This window comes from Megascapheus bottae, chromosome 6 (genome assembly GCF_031878675.1).
Source record: "Megascapheus bottae isolate mThoBot1 chromosome 6, mThoBot2.hap1, whole genome shotgun sequence".
In the NCBI taxonomy this organism is placed as follows: Eukaryota; Metazoa; Chordata; class Mammalia; order Rodentia; family Geomyidae; genus Megascapheus; species Megascapheus bottae.
The window spans coordinates 77,963,837-77,981,415 of record NC_143514.1 but is presented as its reverse complement, the minus strand read 5'-3'; the positions used below and the strand labels follow the sequence as shown (position 1 = coordinate 77,981,415).

At 51.6% G+C, this 17,579-nt stretch overlaps 1 protein-coding gene across 1 annotated transcript in view; it reads right to left on the bottom strand.

The window, feature by feature from the left end:
* The window catches only part of Casz1 (castor zinc finger 1), a 117,144-nt gene extending 100,438 nt beyond the window's left edge, over positions 1 to 16,706 (bottom strand). Inside the window, exon 1 of the mRNA XM_090335837.1 lies at positions 16,618 to 16,706. The gene's annotated coding sequence lies outside the window, so the exon portion shown is untranslated. The remainder of the gene's footprint in view (positions 1 to 16,617) is intronic.
* Between the last annotated feature and the right edge of the window lie 873 nt (positions 16,707 to 17,579).

The window sequence follows — 17,579 nt, the reverse complement described above, 5'->3', positions numbered from 1 at the left end:
TTTGAAGTCAGCCCAAACTTTATCACTGATTAACCACCAAAAAGCTAGAAGTGGAGCTGTGGCCCAAGTGGCAGCAAGCAGCCTTAAGTAATAAAGTCAAAGGGACAGTGCTAAGGCACTGAGTTCTAGCCCCACTGCTAGTAAAAATAAATAAAAACAACTAAAACTCCGACTTAGATTGGGCTTTCAGGACTAATGAGAGCAAATCCCAGGAAAAGGTTCAAAGAAAAGAAGAGCAAAGCAAAAACCCACTTACGCTGTCCCAGGGCTGATTGTAAAAAAAAAAAAAAAAAAAAGGAAGTAGTCACTATTTGTGTGGGGTGCAGGGAGAAGGGGTCACGTACACTTTTCTTCAGGGGAAACAAAAAGATGGGAGAGGAGGGCAGGCTGGCGTGATAGAACCCGTCTAAGCTCACATTGGGGAAAAAAAAAGGGGGGGAGAGAGAGAGAGATTTAGATATTTATGGGAAATACATTTGTTGGTGCCAAACCTGGGGTTTTATTGTCAGGGGGGGGGGGAAAAACCAACCACCGAAACTCGTCCTCAACTGAGAATCTACACGAAGGGACCGACTTCCCCATCAAACCAGTTTTATTGGATATAAATATCTAATTATTCGTACCAGGCCCTGGAATGCCAGACATTTTATAACATGTGTAGGAGGCTTTACAAACGACTTTTATATATATTATATATTTATATATTAACAAACCCATTTTGAATTTCATCTGAATTACTTTTCACTTACTAGGCAGGTTTTTCTGTTTTGTTTTGTTTTGTTTTTAAACAAACCCAGAAAAGATCTAGAATGTTTTGGTACTGTGTATACCTCTCTTCTTAATGTGTGTGTGTGGGGGTGGTGTTTTCTGAGATCTAGTATGCTAACTCCAAAAAGTATAGAAGGAACCCACTCACCATGATTCCATAGCACTTGGGGCAGACCATTTGGTGGTCCTGAGACATACCCTGGCTCCTGGCACTTAATAACCACAGGGCCCACAGCCGCAAGTCAATACCTCACACATGACACAAACGTGATGTTGCAACCAGACAAACACAAGTATTGATGTTTCCAACAGAAAGCTCACGAATACCCAGCACTTCACTGCCTGTGAGCGAGCTTCGTACAAGGTTAAGAACCAAAGGAGGAAGATGAAGAGCCAGAGCTGGGCAGGGGAGGCAGAAAGTAGGGAGAGAAGAGAGAGGAGAGAGGGGAAAGTTAGTTTGCAGGCAGGAATGTGGATGAGGTTGTTATCTAGAGGCTCATTGTCTTCTAGAATTAATGCACTAAAGTTCTTTCCGTTTGCCTCTAAATGCTTTTAAAGTGACAGTGAATTCTCAGCCTGGACACAGGGGCTTGGTGACCCACCTGAGCCCGCGCCTGTCATCTCCCCAGTCCTGTCCCTGTCTCAGCTTCCTTGTAGGCTTCCCTCTGCTATCTCCTACCCAAAGGCCCAAAGGCTGCATGAAGCCCTGGGGAGGGGAACCCCACAAGGAGTCTGGGCTGGAGACACTGAGGGGTGGCAGAGGCAGGAATGGACAGTGCTTTGAACAAGGTGCCTGGGCAGTGCCTGGCTGCAGCGGAGAGAATCTGAACATACAGAGGCTGGGATCCCCATGCAGGGTTTCTGGAGTTCTAAGAAGGGCAGAAGCTAAGAGGAGCTGAAAGAGTCTGGCACAAACTGGAGGGTATGAGAGGACCCTGGGCAAAGCCAGGGTCAGAGGAAGCTGTTCTTCAAGGCCTGGTAGCCTGGAGGCCGCCGGGTTTGAGTGATATTTAGGGAGACTCTAGCCAGAGGCTGGCTGTCTCTGTGGAGAGTGGGAATGAAACCACATCTCCAAACTGCCCTCCCCCCACCACTTCACTCAGATCTGCAGATTCCCAGAGAGAAGGGGTTCAAGGTTAGGGACAGCCACGGGTCTCCGTCTCCCGTCTCCATTTGAAGGATGCCCATCATCTTCCACTTAGAGACTCGCACTCAGGGGGATGGGCTGGGGGCTGGGGGAGCTGAGAACAAACAGCAGCCACAGGAAGAGTTGAGCATTTCAATTATTCATATGCCAGATGGATTCTTTTCCTGCCTTTTTTCTATAAAAATAAGGAGGGAGGGAGCAGGTCTTACAACAGTTTCCAATATGGGGGAGGGGGGACAGGGAAAGAAAAGGGAAAGGAAGCGCCCCATTTGCACCCCATCCCAGCTCTGAAGACTCTTGATCTACCCCTCCTTCCCTCCCTCCCCAACGGCAGGGCAGGATAGATGTAGAACTCTCTGTCTGGGATCAGAGACGCCTTTTAGTTTCCCGATGACCAGAGAATGGAGAAGCAAAGGAAATTGTTAAGGAAAGGGAGGGTGAGGGAGAAGCAGAGCGCTTGGGGTGGAGGGGGAGGCAGGCAGAAGAGGGTTCTGACCTTCTGTGAAGGATATAAAAAATCCAGCCGCCTCAGGGGACATCCAACTATCTAGCATATTGCTGTTAAAATGTCTGCAAAATTTAATACACTTGGCATACCATCTAATCAGTCCTTGGAAATTCGGGCACTCTCATCCTCCGATACTCCAACTGCTTCAGACCTTACACCTCCGGGACTCCTATCCTCACCCTGCTCCCCAATTTTAGAAGAAGTCATTTCCCCTCTGGAAAAAAAAGCCCAGTTGAAGTGGCTTTCGGGATATATTTTGCTCCTGAAGCTTGTTCAAGATCCAGAAAATGTTAGAGGGCTTCTAGGAAGCAGGCAGCACACAGAGAAGGCTCAGGGAGGACCTGAGGCCAGGTCTTTGGTACCCAGACTTCTTGGGAAGGCACACTACTAGAAAAGAGAAAAGGCACCATGGGCAGGGGTGTTCTGAGAAGGAAATGTGATCTTGACCTATCCAGGGACATCAGTAAGAGTCATTTGATCTGCAGCTCTTATTTAAATAGCTGCCCAGCTTGTAAGACAACTGTCCATCAAGGTACCATGTGCTCCCCTGCACACACAAGCAATGGTTAGCCACGTGTTCCTTCCGTCCATCCATCTGTCCCTGCATAAAATTCCACTACTACACACAAATCCCCAATAACTAGCTAACATCTAGAGGCTTCCAGATCTTCCCAGAAAAATGTACTGCCTCCCTTTCTACCCCAAGCAGTATAATCAGAAACTAGTAAGGACCTGGATAGTTTTGGCAGGTCATCGCCTGCTTTGGTTAACAGGAGGAAATCTCAGAATTCTTCTATTGGACTAGAGGTAGGGGGACTTGCTCCCTAAAGCTCCCCCTCCCCACCTCAGAGTTATATACGTGTGTGTGTGTGTGTGTGTGTGTGTGTGTGTGTGTGTGTGTGTGTGTACCAGTACAGGGGCTTGAACTCAGGGCTTGGGCTCAAGGCTAGCACTCTACCTCTTGTGTCACAGCTTCACTTCCAGTTTCTGGTGGCTAATTAGAGATTAGAGTCTCAACCCTTTCCTGCCTGGGCTATATGAAAGCATGATCCTCAGATCCCAGCCTCCTCGGTAGCTGGGATTGCAGACGTGAACCACTGGTGTCTGGCAGAAGATCAATTGTTTAAAAAACTGGATCCTCTTTGTCTATTTCTAGTTGGCTCATCTCTGACTGACCTGAAGTCTCAGGTGGCCTTCAATTACCCTGAAGGACATGACAGTGACAGACAGACCCTAGGATTTTCAGGGAATCTCAGAAAGCCTGAACCACACTGTTGATAAAACAGATTACTCTTTAGAAGTGGGCAGACACCCAGCAACCTGAGGGAAACTAGAATCTTTTCTCCTGCAAGATTGAGCGCGGTATCCAGGTCCCTGAGCCAGGTAGCCATGCAATTCTTCTGTCCTTTAGCACAGGGAAGGAATGGGGCACACAGGAAGAGACTCAGTGGGGTGATCAGGCCCGACTTCATATGCTGGTTACTTGCTGGATCTCATATCCTGATGCTTTTGTCCTTAAATTAATTAATGTTGGTTATGGGCTTGAACTCTGGACCTGAGCACTGTCCTTGAGCTCTTCAGCTCAAGACTAGAACTCTATCATGCGAAGCCACAGCACCACTTCCAGTTTCCTGGTGATTAACTGAAGATAAGAGTTTCTCCGATTTTTGTGCCCGGGCTGGCTTTGAACTGTGATCCTCAGATCTCAGCCTCCTGAGCAGCTAGGATTATAGGCCTGAGCCACCAGGGCCTAGTTATCCTTGAATATTTTTGGGGGGGGAGTGGGTAGTACAAGGGCTTGAACTCAGAACCTCACACTTGCTAGGCATGCACTCAACTACTTGAGCCATGCCTCCAGCCCAATTTTTGTTGGCTATTTTGCAGCTGGAGTTTTACAGCTTTTTCTGTCCAGTCTACCTTCAAATTGTGATCCTCCAGACCGTAGCCTCCTCAATAGCTAGGATTACAGGCAGGAGCCACTGGCGCCTGGCTTGTTGTGGAAATCTTAATTTCACAACAAAGGGCTCCACATTTGCATTCTGCACTGGGCCCACAAATTATGTAGCAGGTACTGGGTGTGGGTTTTTAGAAGATCATAGGGTTTGAATCCCAAGGCTCTGTCCCCCTCTAAGTCAAGTGACATCAGAAAAGCCACTAATTATCTCTGGCTACAGGACCTGGTTACAAAATGGGGTGATAGCATGCGTTCCTACAGGGGCCAAAAGAATGGGAGGAAGAAAATGGGGAAAGAGCTCTGGGAATGTGGCTGCACGCTACTACTCAGACATGAAGTGTGTTAAGTGGAGAGGAGAGATGAGGCTTATAGTGCCTGAGCTGGGGGTAGCCATTTCTGCCCACCCTTATCTACTGTAGCCAGAGGCCAGCTTCCAAAGCAACGTGGCAAGGAGCCACAAGTATGCCTGGCCTGCTGGCCCCATTCACAGGTGAAGAAACTAGGGCAGAGTGAGCAGATGACCCGCCTGTTGTCACCAAGCTGCCTGGAGGCAGGGTGAGGCTGAGGGCATTCTGTTCCCTACATTCGGGCCTCTACACGGGCCAAAGGACAGTGGAGATGGGATAGTGACAAAGAAGGCAGGATGGGAAAGGACGGGGGGAAAGCCTCATTACACACACACACACACACACACACACACACACACACACAAAGCGCATACACACGCACGCTAACACATTCACACATGCACACACGGTAAAATTAAAGCTGAGAACTTGGCCAAAAAGACAAATCCTACCCCTGCTCCATCGAAACTTATTTTAGGGCAGGAGGTAATTGCCAAGGCTCCAAATAAAAAGCCAACCACAGGCTGTAAACGGCTCCAAGTCTTTAATTAGACCCCAAGAAAAAGAAGAAAAAAAAAAGTAGTAGCGAAAAGAAAATGAAAGCACGATCAACTCCCAGAAGAGAGAATACACACGGCCCCTCCTGCCTTCCCTGACCTGTGGCTGGCATTGGGAAAGCCCACTGCGCAGGATGGCACTGCCCATTGCTGGGAGCAGGCACAGAGCCAAGACAGCACCTCTTACCCTGTCTGACCAGAAACTGGGGCCCGAAACCTCTCCTAGGACCTATCCTTGTGTGGTATGGCGGCCCCTCATGGAGCTGGCCTCACGTCGGTGCCACAGGATCCAGGAGAAGGACCCTTGGCAGGAGGTGGGGCAAACAAGGTGGAGGAAACCTTCCAGATCTGGAGTAACCTTTGACTCATCAAAGCCTGGCCATCAAGCCTCAGGCCCAGCTCTTTGGCCACCAAGTATCTAGACCCCATTATGCCTTCCAGGCTGGAACCTGGTCCTTCTCATGGGCCAGGTGGGAAATGGAGTGGGGGTGGGGAGAGGAGACTGAGCTGATCTATGCAAAGCAGATAACCCCATAGTTTCTCTCTACACAACCCCTCCTAGGCAAGAATAGACATACACTCAGCAATCCTTACGCTGACAAGTGACACAGGAGTCACAGGATGGAGGCCACTCTGTAGTGCTGCCTACTGCAGCCAGGCATGTGCATGCATACCCCAGCCCCTGCTTGGGCCTCTTGGATAACACAGGACACCTAGGCTTCCAGCAGGGCTGGGAAGAAAAGGGAAAGCTACCTGTGGACATCTGAATGTCCGACCACAGAAGCTAAGCAGAGTTGCATCTGAGTAGTACTTGGATGGAGCACAGGGGAATCTGCCCTCTCATCTAAAACGAAGCCGGGTCTCTCGTCCTCAGAGTGGTGGATGGTAAAGTTGGTTCCTTTACCCATTTTTACCCTATGCATTTCTTAGACAGAACATCAGAGACACCACAGGAGGAGGTGTGACAGGAAGAGGGGCAGCAGTCACCTCACGTCCACATGTGGGGTCTCCCAGGCCCTAGGCCCTGTCACAAGCATTTCAGAGATCACATGCCTGCAGAGACGCTACACGTGTGCCCATTCCAGAGGAGAACCATGAAACAGAGCACACCACCCATCGTCCATGACGGCAAATGTGTGACACAATTCCGAATGGACTGTCTCAAAGCCATCCCTCCCCTTCCTCCCGCTGTCTTCCGGTTGGTTCTCCCTCCTCACTACCAGCTCCAGGCAGAGGTCTGCCTGGTGGATCACGTCTGCTGGTTACTCCTATGCTGGGTTCTCAGATCGCTGCTTTCAGGCATGTGTCTTGTGCATTTAAAGTCAAAGGTAGGTGGCCATCAGGACTGCTTGCCTCCAGTTCAGCCACCCATTGCGCCCAGCTGTGTTGGCCAGAGTTGCTGAACAAGCCAGGGAGGCTCTCAGCAAGGGAGATGGCGATTCAGGCCTCCTCATTTGGTGCTGGATAACCCCAGTTCCCACAGTTGTCTGGCTCATCTCTAGGCTAGGGGGGGTGGCTCTCCTTACAGACAAGGGGGTCCTCTGACTGCTGATTTTCAACTTCCTCCTTGGCTTGAGAATGGGGTGGGGGATACAATGCCGGACCCCTGATCCTGTCAGTTTATTCACTCTTCATCTCCCCTGACTGCTCACTATTCGCACCCAGACACTGAGAGCCAAGTGTCTGCCCTCTCCCCCATTCCCTCCTCTGGACTTCATCTCTACTCTCCCTCCCTCCCTTCCTTTCTACACTGCACAATTTCAAGAAGAGCCAAGCTCTCCGCTGTTCCCTTCCAACCCGGTGTGGCTGCCACACACGGAATGGGTAGGGTGGCCAGGAGACTCTTGTCCACGCTCAAAGCGCTGTGAAGTAGGATCTATGCAGGATCTCTTGAGAGAAGTTTTGACAGGGTGATGGTTCTGTTTCTTACATTCCACCGATGTCACCAGGAAGCTGGGCTTGAAAGGACCTAGAACTGCATCTGCCCTTCCTTATTTCTTGGAAGTATTAAGAGACAACTCTGGAGCTACTAAAATCTCACTTAAACCTCAAACCTCAAAGGTCTAGCTGGTCCCTCCTGGCCCTCTATGGAAATTGCTTCTGCCAGAAGCTGGAGTGTCTTTGGGTGTCTGCTCATCGGCCTCACGTAGGCATTGCTGCAGGCACCTCTGAGTTCTAAAGACTGTGGCCCACAAAGTGGGCCATGTGGGTCTGCCTGACAGTGGCTGTCAGACAGACTGCCTGCATGTGGGCGGGGCCCTCATGTTAACAGGGAGGCAGAAGGAGAAGCAGACTAGAGCCATAGCCCAGAGGAGCCCTGGCAGGTGGGACAACTCACAGTAGACTGTCTCAAAACCTGTTCCTCCCTTCCTCCTCCTCTCTCTCAGTTGGTTCATGGACCAGAATCAGCCCCTACTCCTTGGAGACTGGGGAGGGAGTGGGGGGGAGAGGAATCCATGATGACTGAAGCCCAGTGACTATGTGCTAAGAGCCCCAGCTGGCAAGATAGTTCTCTGTTCTGGGCATCAGCTTTCCTCCTGTTAGATGAGCAGGTGCTTCCCAACGTAGACTGAGATCATAATTAGCACTCAGTACTAATGGAGGTTATCATTGTGGCTACTATTATTTTCATGGGGGCGTCAATCTTTGGTTCTAAATCTCTGACCCTCTTTTCAGACATGGCTACAAGGAAAGGGAAGAAGATCTAAGTTTGTGGCCTAGAAAGCCACATTTCCTAAATTCTTTATCCCCAGAATCAACACTGCTAAAGAGAGCCGGGTGCTGGTGGTTCGCGCCTGTCCTGGCTACTCAAGAGGCAGAGATCTGAGATCATGAGCCAAAGGCCGCCCAGGCAGGAAATTCTGGAGACTCTTATCTGCAGCGAACCACCAAAAAGTCAGAAATGGAGCCATGGCTCAAGTAATAGAGACAACATCAGGACACTGAGTTCAAGCCCAGAACTGACATGCATGCATCCATGCATACACACACACACACACACACGCGCGCGCGTCTACTAAGAAGGTTTGATGAGAAGTCACTGGAGGGTCTGGCCAGGTTGTGTGAACTCACATGCTGTCAGAGATGCACCGACCTAGAGGAGACTGCAGAGTGGGGACGTGTGACAGGCCCGTCCAGCCCCATCTTGGGGTGGGGTGATCTCTGGATGGAAGCATCTGTCTAGGGCAGCAAGGGTTAACCGTGGGGCTGGGAGAGGCCAGGCGGCACGGAGCACTCCCTGTTTATTAATAAGCTATTTATCACCAGCTTTGCTTTTAATGCCATTTGGGCTTAATGTCGTTAATGAAATATAAATACCCACGCTAACGATGTTGGTCAGAGGCAGCACGGGCAGCAGACGTCTCGAGAACTGGGGCCAAACCACCGGGCACGCTAGGGAAGAGGCTGAGAGCTCAGGAAGCGGAAGAGATTCCCCCCCAGCGCGGCACCCCCAGCCCCTTCTGCTCCCACCACAGACTCCTTGGCTGCTATGCCGGGAAAAGCTGGGAGGAGGCCACCCCAGGGGCGGTGTGAGAAGCCCTCGAAGGGCCAGGATGCTGTTAGCTCCTAAAGCACAGACACAGACAAGATAGCTCCCATCTCGGGCAGTGCCCACCTGGCACCGGGCCCTTTGGCTGCAGAAGGCTGGACTCATACCAGCTGGCATCGGGCCCCTCTCCCTGCCCTGAGCTCTCTGACCACATGGAACAGAGCCAGGTTGGTGGGGGGGCGGCGGGATGTTCATAAGAGGTGTAGCTTTCCCAGCTACTCAGGAGGCTGAGAGCTGAGGATCATGGTTCAAAGCCAGCCGGGGCAAGAAAATCGGTGAGATGTTTATCCTCAATTAACCACCAGAAAGCCAGAAGTGGTACGGTTCCTGGACAGCACCCAGGCCCTTCGCTCAAACTCCATGACCGAAAAAAAAAAAGAAAGAAAGAAAGATCCACACACTCACCAGCCTTCCAAAAGACATGTCAGCTTCCCAGCCACCTGGCATCCTGCCACCATGAAGTGGTCATAGGGCTTTCTCTGGAGTCTCTCCAGAGCTCAACAGATGGGTATTTTGGGGTGTGTTTCTGCCAGTCTTATGGCTTGAACGCAGGGCTCGGTTCTGTCCCTGAGCAGGGAACCCCCAAACTTCTATACCACCACACTCAGAATTACCAGAAGAAATGTAGGCTACCCAGTGAAACACAGATGTCTAATACACCAAGTATAGGTTTGGGGTTTCTGCATTTCTGCTTTGTTATTTTTGTCATTCATGAGGCTTGAACTCAGGGCCTGGGTGCTGTCCTTGAGCTTCTTTTTCTCAAGGCTAGCGTTGTACCACTTTGAGCCACAATACCACTTCCAATTTTCTAGTGGCAAATTGGAAATAAGCGTCTCGCAGCCTTTCCTACTGGTGTTGGCTTCAAACCGAGATCCTCAAAACGAGATCCTCAGATCTCAACCTCCTGAGTAGCTAGGATTCTAAGTGTGAGCCACCAGTGCCTGGCTATGAGTGGAGTTTTAGTATAAGTATAACCCAAACATCCTATGGAACAGACTGGAACACTTCCAGGCTGTGGGGGGGGGAATTCCCACCTCACTGGGTGTCCTGTATCTGCACCTGTAACTCAAGCAGCCTTGTCCCTGCTACTCTGCAAGAGAATCTGACAGGTGGAGACAGTTTCTAGCAGGGGACCAGACCATAAGGGACAGTGGGAGGGACAGCAGGCTCTGTTACTAAGTGCCCAGCCCCACGGTCCTCCATGCCACTGCCCACCTTTGGGGGGTCCCCTCCTCTCGCATCCCCTCAAAGTCACCTCCCTGTCCCTGAGGAGCACAGGGCTCATTTGCTGGGGCTTGGTGGAGCTCAGTTCGGAGGCTAATCCCCTGGGTGGCTCCTGTCAGATTATTAATTAGCTAAAGCGGATCGGTCCTGGAACACAACATGCGTTTGGACTTCAGATAAAGCAGGCCAGACAAGTGGAGTGGGGGCTACTTAAAGTGACAAGACCCTGTTTGTAAGGGAAGCTGAGGCTGGGACCGTGCAGGCTCCACACCCACCCACCCACCCACTGCAAAGATGCCTCTGGCCTGGGCGCAGATGAAACATAAAGAGAGTGTGTGGAGGCGGGAGAAGAGACTCATGGGACCTTGAGAGGAGGAGTTGGGAGAGTTGGGTCTTGTTTCTTAATAAAGAGCTTGTATCCAATGACCTGAGCTGGAGTCTTATGCCTCTAATCCTTGCTACTCAGTAGGCTGAAACCTGGGGGTCGCTGGTTCAAACCCAGCCTGGACAAGAAATGGTGCTGTGGCTCCAGTGGTAGACCACTAGCCTTAAGCAAAAAAGCACAAGGACAGACCCTATGTTCAAGCCGCAGGACTGGTAAAAGAAGAAAAAAAAAAGTTATTCCACACCAAATCAGGTGACTGAACTCTTGAAAGGCATCGGCTCTCACCACACCTGCTGCTGGACTCTGACTGCTGGGGCCTCACAGCCACTGTCCCCCAAGATGCTCATGAAGGGCCATCACCCAATCGTCACCACTCCAGTGACCCTCCTTTCCCCAGAAGCCACCCATGCCTAAAATGACTGACCACCCACCTAACCTGCCCTCTCCACTCCAGTCTCCAAAGGGGCTTCAAGTAGCCCCGCACGTGCTGCCAGCTAACAATGGCTTTATTCCTTTCCTTCTTGTAGCACTGGCTGTCAGCCACCAGACCCAAATCTTACAAGGGAGGAAGGAAGTCGCACCTCTGATGTCACTCCCATGCCTAACACGAGGGGCACCCAGAGTTGCTCAGTAATGGCCAATGAATGAATGAGTAAAATGGGAGATACCTGAGCAGCTTAAGGTCAGGACTAGACTAGCATGCCTTCTGGACCCCATATGCCTGGGCTCTGGCCCACCCCATAGGCTGTAGCCCTCATTTCCTTTTCCCTGGCCTCATCTGCCTCCCTGCCACCCCAAGCAGTGCCTATGCTAAGGGCCAGCAGACATCATTCCTTGGCCTTTTCACTCAGATGTGTTTCTGGGTCCTAGTCTGTCTGTTTTTCTCTGTCTCTCTCTCTGTCTCTCTCTCTCTTTTTCCTTCCTTTCTTCCTTCCTGCCTGCCTGCCTTCTTTCTGTGGTGGTACTGGGTTTTGAATTAAGGGTCTCATTCGTGCTAGGCAGATGCTCTGCCATTTAAGCCATGCCCCCAGCCCCCCCTTTCTTTTTTTTGCTTTGGGTATTTTGGGGATAGCCTCTTGTTTTGGCCCAGGCTAGCCTGGACCACAGTCCTCTTACCTATGCTTTCTGGGTGGCTGGGATGATAGGCATGTATTACTAGCATAGCTGTTTGTTGTTGATATGAGGCCTCACTTATTTTTTTTGCTGGGCTTGCCTAGATGATTCATTGTCTCTTACCATCTAGGGTACCAGGCCCAAGACCCTGCCTGGGCTTAGGTCCTGGCCTTCTGAGATATACCCCCAGGACACATCTCCACAGTCTCGCAGGCCCACTCCCCAGTTTTTGCTGCTCATAGCGAGCAGGAACTCAGGGTGCACAGCTGTGGCCCAGGGCCCAGCTCAATGGCTGGCAAACTCCTGGGCTTGCATTGTTTTGACTTGAATCGGTGAAGCTGAAATATTGAGTCACAACGGCCCTAAACTTCATTACCAGCTCTTAACACAGATTACTAAGGGAAAAAAGTTGCTTTGAATTGCTTTTCCCCATTAGCATTCGTGGAGAAGAAACTAGTGTTTAATCACACCTCCCTCCTCTCAGCATCCCCCCCCTCCCAGAAGTCCCCACCCCAGCCGGTTGGGGTCAGAAAAGGCTCTTGCTCCCGAGAGAGGCTAAGAGACCAAGTGGGGTGGGTGTGAAAGGTGAGGAATATTTCAAGCTTGGCAAAGACAAGCAGCATGCCATGGCAGCCAGAGTGGGCGGGCAGGGGCCAGGGTGGGCAGACAGCCTCTTTCCCAGGCCGAACCCACCCCTGGGCTGAACCACTTACACAGGCCCAGATTCCAGAATAAAAGAGACAGAGGGGAACAGAACAGCAAACGGCAAGAGCTTGAAGGGTAAGGAAGAAGGGTGAATTCCCAACCCCAGGACTCCTCTCGGCCAAGCCGCATGCTCCTTGCTGCAGAGAGTCCGTGGGCCCTCAGGCCAGAGGGATGGGGACAGAGCAGCCACGTCTCTCCCGTTTCCATTAAGACACCCACCCTCCCTGTGCCAGGAGTTATTCCACCACATCAACCACATCGCAAGATGAGAACCCCGAATCCCCACCCGTGACACTTTGCAGGTAGCTCTAGACAGGACAGGCAAAGCCAGCCTTTCATTTCTCTTCTCTGCTTTTTTTTGGGGGGGTGGGAACTCAGGGGTTTCCCTTCCCTGCTTGGTAGATGAGAAGCACAGAGAGTATTGAAGAGAATGGGTTACACGCCAGCATTTCTTCCTCTGATGAGAACCAGAAAGATCAGTGATTTGTCCCAATCTTCTGGTCACACACCCATCCAGACCCAGGAGAATACGTCCATGTATCCCCCAGAGCACTGAGTCACACAGGGACCTCCCACTTCCCTCCCCGCCCCCCCCCCACTGCAGCTGCATGCTTGGGTGCTGCCAGTGGCACATCAGATCAAATCCCTGGAGGATGGCATTAGAACTGTCCCATCCACTTAGGATGAAGGTCATAGATCTAGTGCAGACCAGGGACGCAGAGAGCAGGAAAACCTCCCACGCGTGCACAGATGCATCCACCTGCCCACCAGACACCTCTTCCCCCACGGCTGCCCGACACACCCGGTAAGACCGAAGCCAGGCTGAAATGCCAGTTGTGGGCCTGGGACATCCCTGTCACCCTGTGTCAGCAGCTGCCAGCCTGCCCTTCTGCTCCCTCCCATCACTCCTGCTGGATGGAGGGCGCACCCCTAAAGCTGTCCTGGAAGGCTGAGCTGGCCCATATGTCTGGGGATATTCTGCCAGCACCAGCCAGAGCTCCTGGGGCCCAGTAGCTGGTGGTGACAGCTCCGTGCTTGTGCCAGCCAGGTCTGAGGCTTGTTTACTGAACTATGCAGCAGTGCCCAGGGCTGTGGAGTGCCTGTGGGGGTGGGGGTGGGGGAACAGGGTCAGGATGGCCTCTGTCTTACAGCATCAATGCTGGGATTACCTTTGCCAACCTGCCTGCACAGACTATGCCTGGATCCAGGAGAGACTCCAGGTAGAGGCCTCAGAAAAAGGCACAGGGGCTGAGTTCAGTGGCCTGAAGTAATTCGTGCCTTTCTATGTGGAAAGGCTGCTGGGATCCCCACCAAGAAGCTGGGGCCAAGGCTAAGCTGGCTTTAGGGGAGTCATCAGCCAAGCCCATTCTTGGTCCTCACAGATAATGGCTGAGGGTCTCTATTCCACCCCAGGGGACACAGATCATGTTTCAAGCCACAGGAACAGAAACACTATGGCCTTTGAGACCCAGGCTCAGCCTAGAACCCATGGAATAAGGCTTTAAGCCTGGCTTTAAGCCAAAAGGACAGTGAGCCTATTCCAAGGCTCATCGCTAAAAACATACCAAGAGGCATCCATTTGACCCACTCAAACAGGCCCTGCTTAGCAATCAGCGTGACTCTAGAATGGCACTGCTTTCCTAATGCACAAGACTGTTCTTGGCACAGTCAGGTTAAGGGCCAAGGGGAGAGAGGAGGAGACCCAGGCCACGCTCCAGGGGACTCAGAATGCTTCAGCCACTCTGGGACCTTCTCTCATTCCTCGCGTTCAATAGGTTGGTAAGTCCTGTTGATGCTCTCTGTACACACACAAGCAGATTCTTCTCTCCTCTCAGACTTCCCACCTTCTCCCTGTTCCAGCTGCCATCTTGTCACTGCTCGGGCTGGACACGACCATGCTTGTCTGGCCTTCGGGTTTTTCCCTGGCTTGCCCCTCGACTTTCTTCAATGCTCCCTTCCCTGGGGACCTCCAGTGTGGTCTTTATGGAAACACCAGTTGAGTCACTTCACCACCTTACTCAAAGCCCCCAGGGATGTCCGCAAGCAAACCCCAACTTCTCCCCTGTCACAAGACAGCAAGGCTTCTTATACATTCTGTCTGCTGAGGAGCGAGTGAGCTGTAGACACCAAACCCTCCATAACTGCCAAACAAATCCAAGGCAATCTTCTGCATAGTAGAGAGAAATGGGGAGGATCAAGCTAGACAGTGCCAGGCCTGTGGACCTGACCAAGTACAGGCTTGCTCCTTCCTCACAGTCTGCTGAGACAGGATGCCGGTGAGACCACCGTCCACCCCTGCCACAGAGGAACCCTGCCTGGAGCCATGTCTATTACTGAGACAGGGACTTGGGCATGACATTCCCTTCTGGAGCCCTCAGGGTTCCCAAGCTTCATTACCAAGCCGGAGACAGCCGATGCCAGGATGCAGGAGCCCCCCTGGGACCTGCTGGGCCCATACCCTGTGTCGGGTACAAATCCCAGCTGGCTTGGCCCTTGGGAATCAACCGTGAGTGGAAACTTCAGAAAGGGAAAAACTAATAGGTATGTTTTGCCCAGAGAAAGAAGAAAACAAAAAAGCCTGGCATAGAGATGAGAACAGGGGAGCATTAGCCCCTCAAGGGGGCTCAGCAGGCCCTTTGACAACCCACTCAGTGGCAGGGCATGGGTCAGCTGGGCTCCTGCCTTCCCAACATGATCAGCAGGGGAGACTGAGTCAGGCATCAAACGCCCCGGCGGGCAGTGAAGACTACAGATGCAAGCACAGGATCCGAGCGAGATTTCCACACAGTGTTTTTTAGGCTATGTCTATAAAGGTCTGTCACCATTCAGGAAACAAGCGTGTCCATTCTTGGAGGGCAACCCCATCCCGAACACCAGGGAGAATGGTCTCTGCCACATGGTTGTGCCACCCCAGCCCCCACAGGCACATTTGCATCTGACTTGCAAATCCCTGGACTGTATTTGGGACTTCTGCTTGGCCCTGAGGTGATGTGGCCTGAAATGAAACAGCCTGGCAGGTTTGGGACACTTTCCAAACCCCAGTGGGGACCCAGGCACCCATGTGTACAAATGCATCCTTCCTGAGGTCCAGGTTCCTAGGGGCAGAGCTGGGACATGGAGGGAGGGGCAGAATGCCTCTGCCCAAGTGCTCACGAGAGGGCAGGCACAGATGGGTAAGCCAGGGTGCTGAGTCCCATACACAGAAGGAATGGGCTCTGGCCTCAACTTCTGCAGACAATCCCTAGCTTCCTTGCCTCAGGCTCCTCCTCAAGGCCTGGCTGGTTGCTTTTTATTAATAACTCACTCCTCTAGGCTGGTTCCCATATGATCTCTAGAGAATACTTAATAATGGCCACTCTGTAAGGAATCACCTGCTCTTTGTCAACCTCAGCACTACCCTGTTTGGGGCTTGCAGGCAAATATCTGATGATAATGCCCCAGCCTCTCCCTAGGGCTTGTCAGAGGTTGACTTGCTGTAGACCAGGCATGTCTATAATCCCGGCTATGTGGGAGGAACTGGAAGGAGGATTGTGGTCCAGGTTGGCCTGGGTAAAAACAAGAGACTCTATCTAAAAATAAGAGCCAAAGCAAAAGGGGCATGGGTCAAGAAGGAGAGCACTTGCCTAGCAAACTCATGGCCCTGAGTTCAAATCTACCAAAAAGAAAAAGAAAACAGTAACTTGGCCAAGGCTATCTCCATGCCTGGCTTAAAAACACCGCAGTGTCACCTCTGAGGGGGGTTACGCCACCCAAGAGCCCCTCTCCCAAGTCACTCCGTGGCTGGCTCCCCCAACCCTGACATCTTGGCAGTACCCCCTCTGTATGTGCAGAAAGGCTGCACCCGCTATGCCCACGGCTGAGTTCAGAACCATCCTCTGTTTAGAACCCAGGTGGCATCTGATGGGGCCGAAGCCCTGCCCAGGCTGGCTTTGACACATGATCCTCATACCTTGGGAATGCTGGGAGGACTGAGGATCAGTGGATCCAGCTTCTTTATGTTGAAGGCAGGGAAGGAAAAGACCCAGAAAGGAGTAAGCAATGAGCCTATGGCCCTGCTTCCAGGCCGAGGCTTGCTTCTCTTTTGCTGGTGATTCCCTTTTTTTCAGATGTGAGATCAGGATCTCACATTTAATGTGATATTTTTTTTGCTCACTGGCAAATGAGCCACGCCTCCGATCCCTGGGCTTGCTTCTCAATCTGACATTTTTCTTTTTCTTTTCTCCTTTTAAAACTTTCGCGGGCTACCACCATCCAGCTCAGAACCCACTGGGAAAGGCAAGTTTGGGGTCCCTGTGTACCCCACCCTGAGGAGATGGGCTAGCCTACCCTTCCCAGGACTATCTGGAAACCAGAAGCTACCTTTGCATCCCAAGAGGCCAGGATCCGAAGTCCATTCCAACGCACACCACTGGGGGAGTTACGGGACCCCCTTATGAAGGAGGGCTGGGTGGCCTGGGCCGCAGGAAGGACAGGATGGAGAGGCTCTGCCTGTGCCAGCAAGCTCTGCGTGCCTACCAAAAGGAAAAGGGGAAACAGATTAGGCGGCCATTGGCTCCCACAAAGCTGCTCTACTCAAAGGAAAGGATAATGGCATCGATGTTCCAACACCTTGTGGAATTACTGGTCAACAGGGCAAGAGATTCTTGCCCCTGCCTGCCAATCAGCAGATGGCATTACCAAGGTATGGGCCATGCCTGACCCAGCCACCAATGTGCTCTCTGCACAATTATCAGCCAATGCCTTTGCTGCGTCGCACCTAATAAAGGAATCAAACAGAAAAACAACACTAGGCCAATCAGTTGCCAACCTGGGTAACAACATAGGATCACCACACCCAAGGCTTGGCACCTGGGGTGAAAGGTCAGCCTGACATTGGACCAAGCCAGCACTGGAAACAGATCTGCGGAGCACACGAACCCCTGGGCTCCCAGCTTTGTTCCTGCACATTTTCCCTAAGCTGGAGCCTAGCTGCTCCAGCGATCTGCCTCTTAGGAGTCTAAAAAAAGCAATCAACAGGTGTCTGCAGCTCCCTGGATTGGTGAAGTTGCTTTCTTCTTCATTTCCGCCCTCACAGTAGCCTTTGCTACTGTGGTATTACATTAAGAAAGAAAGAAAAAGAAAGAAAGAAAGAAAGGGGGGTGTAGACACAGCCTATGAAAGGAGACTCATTTGTGATAGGTGCTAGTAAAGAAAAAAAATGGCCAAAGAAAATTGGAGCCCAAGTACCAGCAACCTTTGTGTCAATTTAAGCAAATATTGTGGCGTTTCCATGGCAATTCCTGTTTTGAATATCCACTACACTCACTTTTTAAAGGGCTTTT